Genomic DNA, 14,221 nt, shown 5'->3' with positions numbered 1-14,221 from the left:
CCTTTATGTGGGGAAAATATAAAGCTTATCACCTTGATGACGAAGGATAAACATAAACAAACCAAAAGGTCTTTTCCTCCACTGAACTGGAGTTTGGTTTTATAGCAGTAATAAAGTAACAGTAGGTAGGACTTTTACTTTAATATTACAGCTTCAAAATCATTGTGATGCTCCACTGACCTGTAACAGGGAGAATGGAGCCTCTGACAATGCTATTTCAGGCACAGAACTGCTGAAACTACACTATGTAACTTTTGGAGAAGGGTAGGTGTCCACCACCTCCTCCCTCACCGTTGATTTCAGAATAGTGCTATAAAAGTGAATTACCAAGAACAAAAAAAGGACAGATACTTTATTAATCTTGCCCAAGAAGTAGTTGGGGTTTTGGTGCCTTATTCAGCAGCTGTGGATGTTAAGAGAGGAGAAAGTGCTTTCCTTAACTCCTCCCACTCCCATTATTCCTGCTATTTCTGGAACTTAAGCATTTCAGTGGCGCAGCAGGTAGGTGTCGCAGTCACACAGCTCCAGGGACCAGGAGATTGTGGGTTCGAGTCCCGCTCCGGGTGACTGTCTGTGAGGAGTGTGGTGTGTTCTCCCTGTGTCTGCATGGGTTTCCTCTGGGTGACTGTCTGTGAGGAGTATGGTGTGTTCTCCCTGTGTCTGCGTGGGTTTCCTCCGGGTGACTGTCTGTGACGGGTTTGGTGTGTTCTCCCTGTGTCTGCGTGGGTTTCCTCAGGGTGACTGTCTGTGAGGAGTGTGGTGTGTTCTCCATGTGTCTGCGTGGGTTTCCTCCGGGTGACTGTCTGTGAGGAGTGTAGTGTGTTCTCCATGTGTCTGCATGGGTTTCCTCCGGGTGACTGTCTGTGAGGAGTGTGGTGTGTTCTCCCTGTGTCTGCGTGGGTTTCCTCCGGGTGACTGTCTGTGAGGAGTGTGGTGTGTTCTCCCTGTGTCTGTGTGGGTTTCCTCCGGGTGACTGTCTGTGAGGAGTGTGGTGTGTTCTCCCTGTGTCTGCGTGGGTTTCTTCCGGGTGACTGTCTGTGAGGAGTGTGGTGTGTTCTCCCTGTGTCTGCGTGGGTTTCCTCCGGGTGACTGTCTGTGAGGAGTGTGGTGTGTTCTCCCTGTGTCTGCGTGAGTTTCCTCCGGGTGACTGTCTGTGAGGAGTGTATTGTGTTCTCCCTGTGTCTGTGTGGGTTTCCTCTGGGTGACTGTCTGTGAGGAGTGTGGTGTGTTCTCCCTGTGTCTGTGTGGGTTTCCTCCGTGTGACTGTCTGTGAGGAGTGTGGTGTGTTCTCCCTGTGTCTGTGTGGGTTTCCTCCGGGTGACTGTCTGTGAGGAGTGTGGTGTGTTCTCTCTGTGTCTGCGTGGGTTTCCTTCGGGTGCTCAGGTTTCCTCCCACAGTCCAACAACACATGTTGGTAGGTGGATTGGTGACTCAAAAGTGTCCATAGGTTTGAGTGTGTGTGTGTTGCCCTGTGAAGAATTGGTGCCCCCTGCAGGGTGTGTTCCTGCCTTGCACCCAGTGATTCAGGTAGGCTCTAGACCTACTGCTGAACTGAAGAAGCGGTTACAGAAAATGAATGAATTAACGTATTCATTAATGTAATTTCACATATTTGCTGTTCACATTTTACCACATGACCAGAGTTATTTAATTCTTTTGACTAAAGCAATACCAAACACATTGAATGACATTGGAGTCTTGGCTCTGCTTCTGTTCAGTCCCTTATTCTGAGAACACTCTCAGCTTTTTTGTATTCTTCTAGACTATATTCATCTATAGAAACACTGTGGAACAGCTAAGAGTCTAAGGCCACCATGCTCAATGCTAAGGGTTGCCTAGGGTGTACATATCCGTCCATTGGTTGGTGGATCAATGCAAATGCACGTTGTGGAGGAACTGAGATCATTTCAGTACATTTGAACTGTTTGAGTTGGAGTTAAGGTTGTGCTTGCAAATCTTCACAGCAAAATTACGACATCAAATATAAAGCCTTCTTAGAAAATTAGCACAGCAAAGGGTTAAAATCTATGTACTCATACCCTTCATTTCTGAATAACTGTGGAAAGATCAGTGTGTACATTGAAGTGCCGCGATGTGTCACAGGCATGTGTGTACCTGCCCACTAGCGGCCACCCTTGGTATTACAGATTAATGGCCATAACAAGCCTGTAGCCCATCTTCTCTCCTCTCCCCTTGTTACTGTCTGAAAATGCTTGGTATTGGAGGAGCTATTGATTCTGTCTCTCTCCTCCCCATCTCTGTTTTTCTTAAAGCTGTTTAAACAGTGGGGGAGGTTTAAGCTGGAGGGCGTTGGTTTAAATCCCACCTGATCTTGACTTTGAAACCCAAACACACTAATCCACAGACAGATTAGCCTACTATAAGACTTACCAAACCAGGGGGGACTTAAGTCTTGCAGTAGACCTGGAGAACAGTGAGCAAGGCAACTAAATCACTGCGTCCCCATTCATTTCTGTTAATTTCAGCCTAATCTGAGCATAGGCTAGATAGGAGCTTTCTAATAAGGACTATTTAAGAAAAGAGTCAGGGCAATTAAAACGGTATGGAGCTGGTATATGCGCTGGAATAATGGATATTTTTTGGCGTCATAAGGGAGACTGAAGAGTGAGTCTCATTGAGGCCTGTTTGCGATAATTACTTTCGATCTGAGTCCGTTTAAGCAAGCCAGAGCATAGAAGTGCCTACCCTTGGTGCTTTGTCCCTGCCTCAAGAAAAAGCAACCAACAGGAGGACAAGTGTCACTTCTGGACATTCCACTAGGGGGCTGTTTAAAATTCTTGAGCATGAGGTAATGCTCCTGATGGGTTAAATCCTGACTGTTGTTTTCTTGCTCCTGCCCTAGAAGGATCTTGATGCTTGTCTACCACGTGACTTAAACAATTCTAGATCAAACCAAGCTGTACATGAAGTTCAAAACTCTCAAGGCATGGATTTTGGCATGGGTTATTTTCCATTGCCGTCGTGTTGAGAGGGTCTGGTCCATTCTTTACTTGGTAGACATCAGGGTCTTAAATCTGATGCAATCAGCTACTGGAAGTCAGTATTAAGGGAAGGCAGCAGTGGAGAAACATGAGTGAACTTCAGGGGATTGAAGACCTGTCATACTGTTATATTCAGACTAAGCTGAAGGGGCTTGATGGAGTGTAGAAAAAGACGAGGGAGGACTGAGTTACAGTAGTCAAGTCTTGAGATGGTGCCAGTGCCTGGCATGTCTGAAAGAGTCTGAGAGATAACAGTTCACCTATAATTATTGAAAGAGTGACCAGGGATATCTCGAAGGAGATGTTGAGGCCATGGTCATGACCCAAAGTTCCCAAGGTGTACAGCAGCTTCGTCTCGCTGGGGCCCAACTTCAAGTGGGGTTCCATCATCCTTGACAAGGTTTCTGCCAGGCATGCTGAGATGTGACTGGAAGGAAAAGATGAGTGTCATCATTTTAACAGTGGTAGGAGAAACCATGAGAAGATATTACATCACCAAGAGAGTATAAAGATAGACGAGGACACAGCACTGAGCCCTGAGGGACACCAGTGGAGAATCTACATGGAGTGGATGGATTCTTGACTCAGTGGCACAGTTCCTCCAGAGAATATTAAAGTAGTCCATAACCTATCTGAAAACTTCCTTCCACAGTAGGTGTCCCTAAGAATGGCTGTATTCACTAATTATAAAGGTTATTTACAAATAATTTAATATGTAGAGCTTTGTGTTTGTGTGCTGGAAACCTAATGTGATACAAAGCCATCTTGTCGGTAAATGTGAAGAAAATAAATCCTCTCTGCTAATGCAGAGACAGTAGTTTAGAGCCAATTCCACATTGAATAATATAAAACAACATTAGGTCAATATTACCTGCCTATGGAGCAGTAATAGAGCAACATCATTGTTTGGAGGTCTCTCTCCATCTAAACACCTCTAGAACAGTTGTTCTTTTTCCCCTCCTCATACATACGGTGGAACCTTGAAAAACTCTGAGCTGCTGAACATAAACAAACCTGAGGGAGCAGCAGTTCCCCAGAATCATACACTGTCAGAAAAACTGTCACTGTGGTGATACCCTCAAGGGTACATATTTGTACTTTTAATTGGGGAACATTCATTCATTCATTCATTATCTGTAACCCTTATCCAGTTCAGGGTCGCAGTGTGTCCAGAGCCTACCTGGAATCATTGGGCGCAAGGCGGGAATACACCCTGGAGGGGGCGCCAGTCCTTCACAGGGCAACACAGGGAGAACACACCACACTCCTCACAGACAGTCACCCGGAGCAGGACTCGAACCCACCTGCGACACCTGTGACTGCGACACCTACCTGCTGCGCCACCATGTCGCCCTAATTGGGGAACAGCTCCAACTTATTTTATAATAATTGATATTTTTTTATATAATCTTATTATATTATATATTAATCTTACAAATATTTACCAAGAGAATGAGATGAATACAACTGGACTTTAAAACCACTATTGTACCTTTAAAGGTACATTTACACTGTTTGTAACGTTAATGGACCTTTAATGTACCGTACCTTTTTTTTCCTGAGAGTATAGACATTGCCTTTAATTTACTGAGAGGGAAAGGGTATTTCACAAAGCTCAGTTAGCCAGATAACTTAAGCCTAAAGTCAATTCTATCCAAAAGGAACGGCGCTAAGGGAGATTCCTATTGGCTAACTGAGAAATCCTGCTTTGGGAAATACACCCCGGAATCCTCTCATCAGCTCGTTATCTACCACTTCATGATTGTTCTAGAGCATGGTAATGGTTGAGTTGTAGTCAACAATACTAAACAGTGTAGCACGGAGGTTCTTCAAGGCCAGGATTTGGAAACACTGACCTGAAGGATCACTTAACTGCCCCAGGAGATCATTAGAGAAAACAGTCTCTCTGTCACTGTGTTTGTAAACTCCAGCAGAGGACAGTGTGGGAGTGTTGCCACTGCTGGACATCAGCCATGTGTTTTTTTGGAGTACCTCAGATCCGCAGCCAGTGCTCCTGTCCAGACAAATGCACAGTCAAACCCGTTCACTGTTGAAAATTCATACCCTTCATAAGTACCAAACAATACCATTCAAAAATATAAGGAGGTTAATTCCACCAATGTTTAAATGTTTTTACAATTTCTTGACTGCTGTAAAATGTAAACAAAATGATAGTGAGTCTTTTTATGTGTAACCAAGCATCACCCTAGGTGTACCCTTCCGCCATGTCTGTTTACTATCACCATCACTGAACAGTCCGGTTTTTCTTCTCTGACCACTCTGAAGCACTGTTTATCTAAGCATTGTAATTATGCAAAATTATAATTGCACAATGGGAATGAAGGAAGGAACAGATCTAGCTCCTCCCTCAACATCATGGCTAGGCCGCATGTGAACAAGGCACCTGACTGCTACCTGGGAGCTGAGATGGCTGTGTGTGCTCACTGCCCCTAGTGCGTTAGTGTGAGAGTGTGTGTGTGTGTGTGGGGGGGGGGGGGTAAACACTGTGTAAGAGGGAAAGCACTGTCTCTGAACAGTCTGTCCTGTCCCAAATGGTGCACATGTGACTCGACTATTCACAACTGCATGTGTGAGCAAGAACTGTCAGGCTGTAGAGCAGAGGTCACTAAAACTGGACCCTGATCCTGGTCCAGACCCAGATGTTCTCCTCCTCAGATTTGGGCCTGTAACCAAACAAAAACGGAGTATTATTTAATTTTTAATGAGTGTTTCTATTGTAACCAGAGATGAGATGTTGATATACCTACTAATATACTTCAATATACAAGGCACGAAAACTTTAGAGTTCCCCATGTCTCATTTTGCCAGTCCAGTAGGTGTTCTAAGCACTCTGTCTGCTTTCTTTGGTGAAATCCACAAGGACACGGGCTCAGCAGAGGCCTAGCAATGGTTTCAGAGACTGTTTCTTTAAATGAGAATGAGGCACAAGAGCCCAGTAGCGAAGAGTGATGAGCAGAAATGATGTCTTTTCACCATTTTCCCTCAGTCCTCTTTCTTTTCCGTTCTTGATGTCAGAATCAGAATCAGAATCTCTTTATTTCGCCAGGTATGTTAAACATACTAGGAATTTGTCTTGGTGACAGCAACACATGTATGACATGTAACACGTACACAGACTGTTAACAAAAACTCTAAAAGAGGTACAATAAACAATAAATAGACTAAAAAAATACAGTTAAGTACTAGAAAAAAAAAGAGCGTTAAGACATAAATTAGACAACATAAAATATAAAATCTATACTGTACAGATATGAGTATGAATATAAATATTTCCAGATATTCCTAAAGTAGGTTATATTATATATTGTTGTAGAAGTACAGAAATAGAACTTCTGTACAGCTGTGCAAAATAGCACAGTGCAAGTGAGTAAAGTGTCCTGTTCAGTGCAGTTATGTCCAGTCGGTTTAGTTCAGTGGTTTGGAGACTCAGAGGTGTTCACTGTGGTTGAGGAGAGCTACAGCTCTAGGAAAGAAGCTGTTAGCATGTCGTGTTGTGCTGGTTTTGATGATCCTTAGTCTTCTACCAGAAGGGAGAGTCTGGAAGAGGTGATGTCCAGGATGTGAGGGGTCAAGCATAATTTTGCGAGCGCGTTTCCTCACCCTGCTGGTGTGGATCTCCTGAAGCGTTGGCAGGTTACATCCAATGATCTTCTCTGCTGATCTGATGATGCGCTGGAGCCTGGCTCTTTCTTGTGAGGTAGAGGAACCAAACCAGGTGGTTATGGATGAGGTGATGATGGACTCGATGATCGCTGTGTAGAACTGGATCATCAGGGTCTGTTGCAGGTCAAATTTCTTGAGCTGTCTCAAGAAGAACATTCTCTGCTGAGCTTTCTTGGTGATGGAGACGGTGTTCCTCTCCCACTTCAGGTCCCTGGATATGGTGGTGCCCAGGAACTTGAGTGACTCTACAGTGGAAACTGCGGTGCCCTTGATGTAGAGGGGGGATACAGGGGGTGGGTTGCGTCGGAAATCCACCACCATCTCTACAGTCTTGTCTGTGTTCAGCAGCAAGTGGTTGTCACTGCACCAGGACACCAGCTTACCAACCTCCTTTCTGTAAGCAGACTCATCACCATTGGCTATGAGGCCCACCAGAGTGGAATCATCTGCAAACTTCAGGAGCTTTACAGCTGGTTCCTTGGAGACACAGTCGTTGGTGTAAAGGCTGAAGAGAAGGGGTGAAAGAACACACCCTTGTGGAACTCCAGTACTGAGTGTTCGAAGGTCTGAGGTGTGTTTCCCAAGCCGCACATACTGTCTTCTGTCTGTGAGGAAGTTTGCAATCCACTGACACATGGAGTCCGGCACTGACAGCTGGGACAGTTTGCTTTGAAGTAGCTGCGGCACAACGGTGTTGAAAGCCGAGCTAAAGTCGACAAACAGAACCCGAGCGTAGGTTCCAGAGCTGTCCAGATGCTGAAGGATGAAGTGGAGAGTTAGGTTGACCACATCATCAACAGATCTGTTTGCTCTGTATGCAAACTGCAGGGGGTCCAGCAGGGGGTCTGTAATGGTCTTTAGGTGGGCTAAGACCAGGCTTAAGACCTTCATGACCACAGATGTCAGGGCGACAGGTCTGTAATCATTAAATCCAGTGATGGTGGATTTCTTGGGGACTGGAATGATGGTGGAGGTCTTGAAGCAGGCTGGAACACAACGGAGCTCCAGTGATCTGTTGAAGATGCTGGTGAAGACTGGTGCTAGTTGGTCACAGCAGTGTTTTAGGATGGATGGAGAAACTGAATCAGGTCCCGGGGCTTTCTTCACCTTCTGTCTGCTGAAGAGTCTGTGGACGTCCTGCAGGCTGATGGTGAGACAAGCTGGGGGTGGAGGTGTGAGAGCCAGTGTGGGGGAGGAGGGGGGTTGATGATGGGGTGAGAGAGTCTGCTGATTGTCTATTGTTTGAAATCTGCAGAAGAACTCATTCAGGTCGTTGGTGAGCTGACGGTCGTTCAGGTGGAGGGGGGTATTTCTCACCTTGTAGCCAGTGAGAAGCTGAAGACTGTTCCAGGCTGACGATGGGTCGTTAGCTGTGATGTGGTTATCCAGCTGCTCTGAGAACTTTCTTTTCGCTGCTTTAACCCCTTTCTCCAATCTGTACTTGGCTTTTTTGTAGACAGCTCTGTCTCCACTCCTGAATGCGGCCTCCTTCTCTCGCCTAAGCTGTTTCAGTTCTATAGAAAACCAGGGTTTGCTGTTACTGTGTTTAACACGTGTTCTAGTTGAAATACAGCTGTCTTCACAGAAGCTTATATATGACGTCACAGCGTCTGTGTATTCGTCCAGTCCGTCTGTCGCCTCCTCAAACACAGCCCAGTTTGTGGATTCGAAGCAGCCCTGCAGCTTCTCTATATCTCCACTGGTCCACCTCTTCACTGTTGTAATGGCCGGCTTGTTGGTTTTGAGTTTCTGCCGGTACGTGGGAATGAGGTGAACGAGGCTGTGATCGGAGAGCCCGAGAGCGGCGCGCGCAACAGCGCGATAGGCATTCTTGATGCTTGTGTAGCATTTGTCTAGTGTGTTGCCTTCACGTGTAGCGCACGCGATATGTTGCCTGTATTTGGGCATCTCCTTCGTGAGGTTAGCGCTATTAAAGTCCCCCAGAATGATCAGCAGCGAGTCTGGATGATCTCTCTCTAGTTCCATTATCTGTTCGGCCAGTTGTCTCTGCGCGTCGCTGGTGCACGCGCTCGGCCTAATGTACACGCCGGCCAGAATGAAGGAGCTGAATTCTCTGGGAGAGTAAAACGGCCGACAGTTAATGAAGAGAGACTCCAGATGAGGAGAGCATGATGTTAACAATACTGTAGTGTCTCTACACCAGCGCTCGTTGATGTAGAAGCAGATTCCTCCTCCCCTACTCTTCCCGCTACGTTCCACGTCTCTGTCCGCTCTCAGTAGCTGGAAGCCCGGTACGTCCAGCGCACTGTCCGGGATCAGCTCGTTCAGCCAGGTCTCCGTGAAGCAGAGGAGAAGTCCTTGTTGGTCCGGTGGAGCAGGAGTAGTTCCTCAGTTTTGTTGCTGAGAGATCGGAGGTTGGACAGAAATAATGATAGTAGAGGTGTGCAAGGCCCACGCCGCCTGAGACGCACGAGCGCGCCCGCGCGTCTGCCCCTTCGTCTGCGACTCCAGCGTCTCCTTGCGAGGCCGAGCAGCGTCAGCGCGGCCCTTGTAAAGATTTCCACACACTCTGAAGGTTTTTGAATAAATTCCGGCATAAAATCAGGAGAAATGTTTTCCCTGGCGGTTAATAACTGTTCTCTGTTCCAGCTGACCAAGTTTGAGGTACAATAGACAACATTAATTAACAAAAACAAACATAACACGGAGGAGCTCGTCACCGTGGCTGCCATCCTCGGCGCCATCTTGACCACAAATGTCACCAGATTTGATCAGTAATCTTATTTTTTCTAACTAGTGGAGTTTGATAAAGGGGGTCCAGCGCTGTGATTGGAGAGACACGGACACGGACGGAGGTGGGACAGTTATAATGGCAATGTTCTCTATGTAAGAACCAGCACAGAATCAGATCAACTCGTTTTATCCCACGTTTTCTGACTGGGTGGTCAAAGTTGTTTCAAAGTTTGTGGGTTGGTAGGATCCAGATTCCCAAAATAATGTGATTTTTTTCACAACATATATCCCCTTTAAGGAAAGAAATAAAGTCAAAGTCTACCAAACCCTAACATTTTCAAAAAGGTGTCTGTAAATCACACTCTATTTTCTAACCCATTACACCTGCTGGTTTCTGATCTCTTCCATTCCCCCATCATTTTTTCTCACACACACTCAGTTTAAGGAAATCTTCTCAGTTATCACATCCAGTCAAACAGAGAGCACAATGGGATTACGATGCCTGAGTTGTTTTTTTTCCCATTCACTAAAAGCCACAAGCCCTTTAACACAGGTGACTTTTGTTTACGCATGGGGATTAAGACAGCGCTGGGGGGTAATATTATTTTTAGCAAACCAAGGTTATATTAAGAGGAAATCCAGACTACAAAGACAGGATTAGTGCTAATGCTATAGCTATGCTAACATAATATGGCATACACACAGCTTGAAGAGATTAACTAGATACCTTACATCTGTTACAAAGCAATGAGGGAATTTAGATTTGTATTTATTTATTTATTAATGTATTGCCTTTCTTTGGAGGTAAACATCTATATTTATACTGGTTCCTGCATAAAGAAAAGGGTAACGTGTAGTCAAAGCCTTTTATAGATAGGTAAAAGCCAAAACTAGTCATGAATTAAGGCTGGTATTAAGAGGCTAATATGTGTATTACTGGTGATGGGGCGCCAGGACGCTTGGTTTTCAATATGCTACAGTTTGAAGATCCATCTCAGCGTTCCCTTTCAAGGGGCTGAGTCTAACAAAGAAGGGTGTATTTAGCCAAATAACTTTCTGTGTACCTTAAGGCCATTTGGCAGATGCTCTTATCCAGAGTGGCTTACGATCTGTAATCATGTCAATAAAGTAGAGTGTAGTGTTAGGAGTTATATTGCTATAATATAGTGCATTTATCCAGCACCAACCACACTAATGTAGCCTGGATTTTCTGTCTCATTACAGTGAATAGCTTTTTACCAGGAGATATCTCCATGGCAATCTGCGTCAGAGCATTAACATTAACACCATGGCCTTGGAGACAGCCTCTTACTGTAATAAATATATTTAGAAATCTACATAATTTCATATTTGATTTATTTTTTTTTTTGGTGTGTGTGTGGGGGGGGGGGGGGGTTATTGTTTTATAGGCCTCATTTTTCATGTCATGGATGGTTTTTCATGAACATCACACTTTTATATGCACATCGCTAATCACAGCATGCAAAAGCTGATACACTAAAGCCCTATCCACACGGATCTGGATATTTTTTTAAAATGGGAGAAATTCCTACCTCTGTTTTTGAAAATATCCCTGTCCAGGCGAAATATGAAAACAGTTGTATTATCACACCAGTCCAGTAGGGGGCAAAGTGCCTCTTAAAGAGAGACATCAAAACACCACAAAGCATGGGATAAACAAAGTTTAATCCCAAATCACTCCATGCTCCCTGTGTAGTACAATACGCAAGTCATGAACTTACTGCATTCTATATTTCTAATACATCATTAATATTTGTTCATATGCGGGAATCTAATAATGATATTATGTAATTTTCCTAACGTAATTTGTACAGGAAAGAGAAACAATCTGAGTTTTAGTCAGAAACAGGCACATTGTTTGATATCAGTTTTTTTTTTTAAATGTATTGTTTTGTCTGTAAACAGAGTTTCAAAAATCACCTTGGAGGGCGTTTTCAAAAAAATATGCGGATCCATGTTGACAGGGCCTGAGTTAACCACAGCTTTTTTCTTTGTTTTGTGAAGCTAAAGCTGTTTATAATGAATGGGCTTTATTCCACAGACTTTTCTTGGATGTTGAAGTGAGTAACACCACTGCTTTCAACATGACAGAAAATAGTTTAAATCCACACAAGGATAAATACACAATGCTCCACCAGTAAGAGTCTTTGGGCAAAGGCTTCTATCATTACAACGGCCTACCTCTGTAATTTTATTAGAGCGTCTACCAAATGATATAAAATTTGACCGGATACATTAACATCACATAAAACTGTTATCTTTCATCCTCTCTTTATCTACAGATTCTTTCCCACCCACATTTCACAATGTGACTTACACAGTTACACATGTTTCAGAGGCTAATGTAGCATTGGGAGTCTTGCCCTTGAACTTTTACTGACAGGTTGTTGTGTTGTTGCCCAAGCTAGGAATCGAACCCTAGTCGGTCATGTGGACGTTAACCATCACGCTAAACCAAACACTCACTCAAGCATCTTTGACAACACTATTCTCCACCAGTAACCTGGAAGCAGTTAGGGCTCCCCCTGTTGGTCACAGGACTTTATGTTGATTCTTTTCGGATGTATTCACCCTACAAGAGCTGATTATTTCTCTTCAACGTCAGTGTCACCATGGATTGTGGGACAGGCAAGTCGGGTGTTTAGCATTTGGTGACACACGCGTTTGACATTCAGGCGAAGCCTTCAAGCTCACGCTTGTCTGCAGTGCTTGTCCGTAACACTCCGTTAGCACCTCTCCCTCTCTCTGTGTTGAAGAACAAATAATGCCATTCTGCTAGGTCTGAAATTGTAGGATTTTTTATTTATTTATTGGAGAAGTGGATTCGTGTTTATCCCTTCCCTTAGAGTAAAGGATTAATTTCCATACGATATGCAGCCTTTGAGAATAGGCAAAGCAGGCGTAAGGTGAGATAAAGTATGGGGGGGTATGGGGGGCTTCAGAAGCACTTCATCAAATGTCATCCTGGAGATGTGCGCTGGAGAGGTGTTGCATGAAAATGGCACTATTGAGTGTTTAATAGAGATAAATGCCTGAGCTTACCGGGTTGACAGGTTGTCGATTACGACAAAGAAAAATGTATCATGGAAAATCAAGATGATTGATTCGTTCAGGTCTTCAAGTGTTTGGACTGATACTGACAGAGTGGTGAGGTAGAGGCCTGCCACCAGGATTCGGGTTTAAGGGCTTCTTACATCTGTAGCTGGTGACCAAGCTCTTAAATGGGACACATTATGAAAAAGAATAACTTGTTCAGTGCTTGGTGATCCAAATTATCCCCTACCAACCCACAAACGGATATACAACAAAGTAGTCACCATCTAAGTCAGAAAACGGGATATAATGCGTGGTTCTGACTTTGTGCTTCATCTTACGTAGATCGTCATTCCTCTCCATCTGAATCTCTCCAATCACATCATTGGACCTGTATTTATGTGATGCCACAAAGGTGAGAAAAACAAATGCAACAAGAACAGAGAAGAAGAAGAACAAAGTGAAAAATGACTATAAACCAGTGTTTCTGCTCCTCGCTCCTCACTCCTGGGTGTCACAGTATTGAAATAAATAGAGGCTCATTTTCAATAGGAGCTGAAACCCATTGTTCTGAACAAGGCTATTTAGACAAGGGAAGACCAGTGCATGGCTTAATCCTTGTGGTGTTTTGACCAGCACATACTTACTTGTGGAAAAAGGGTTATAATATGAACCCAGCATATCTGAATATAAGCAATGAGTCCAGTATCTGTATAGTTTCATGACTCAAAAAATATCAGGTTTTATATGCATCAGAGGTCATAAATAGTTCACAATTCCAATTTTAGTATTTAATATCCAAGTGTTGTCTGTATTACAGCTTCTATTCATTTCAAGGCAATTTAATGTTTCCACACCTGCAATGTTTAGTGTTATCTTTGTAATAGATTTATTTTTTCTCAAACAAAAGCATCTCCATTAAAATAAAAACTAATTTTACATAATGGCCATTTTGCACAGTACTGTGTATATATACACATTAGGTTAAAATAAATGAAAATAAGTATTTTTCATAGATAGTAGCCTGTTTTACATGTTTGAAATCACAAAGCAAATCTACACACATAGGCAAGTGGTTTTTGCATCCTTTACCTCTTAGCTAGCCAAGCAGCCAGACACCAGTTTCATCTTGGTTGAACAATATCATTTGATGTAAGGAAGCAATGTAAATGTGCATGTAAATTTTATTTAGCTACATGGATTAGCACTTCACATACCAACTGTATGTAAATCCTGTCTTGTCCTATCCCGGAATTAGCAGCATGACTAAATGCACAGTAACTTTATGCAATGTAATGTAGAAAATGTGAAACTGACCCATTCCAACGTATTAAAGTCCAAACAAATGCCTTACTTTGTCCGTCCCTTTGAAAGGCTTCATAAGCAGGCCAACCTAGCAGGCTTAAACTAGCACGCCTCCGGTAAGAGCAATCCTCTTTTTTCTGCTTCCAGTGAAAAAGACACTTCCTAAACCCCTGTGGAGACACAACAACAGTCAGCAGCTCAGACCACTAAAGAAACAAGCACCTTGAAATTCAGCTGATGGGTGGTCAGTAAAGTAGAACCCTGAACTGAACTGAAATGTGGTAAGAAGATCAAGTCTGAAGGCCAGGCTATTAATGGATCTAGTAGTTGCTAGTGGACATGTCAGGGGCCAGGGGACAGAGCGAAGGAAGAGTTGAAGCCCAAGTGCTGGTGGTGGGTCAGGGTGCCAGAAGAAGCTGCGAGAGCCGTCACAGTGCCACGGCTGACAGGTGCTCAAAGAGAAAGCCACTAAAAGGATAACG

The sequence above is a fragment of the Hoplias malabaricus genome, chromosome 7, assembly GCF_029633855.1.
Source record: "Hoplias malabaricus isolate fHopMal1 chromosome 7, fHopMal1.hap1, whole genome shotgun sequence".
NCBI classification, from domain to species: domain Eukaryota; kingdom Metazoa; phylum Chordata; class Actinopteri; order Characiformes; family Erythrinidae; genus Hoplias; species Hoplias malabaricus.
Note: the sequence above shows the minus strand (reverse complement) of the source record.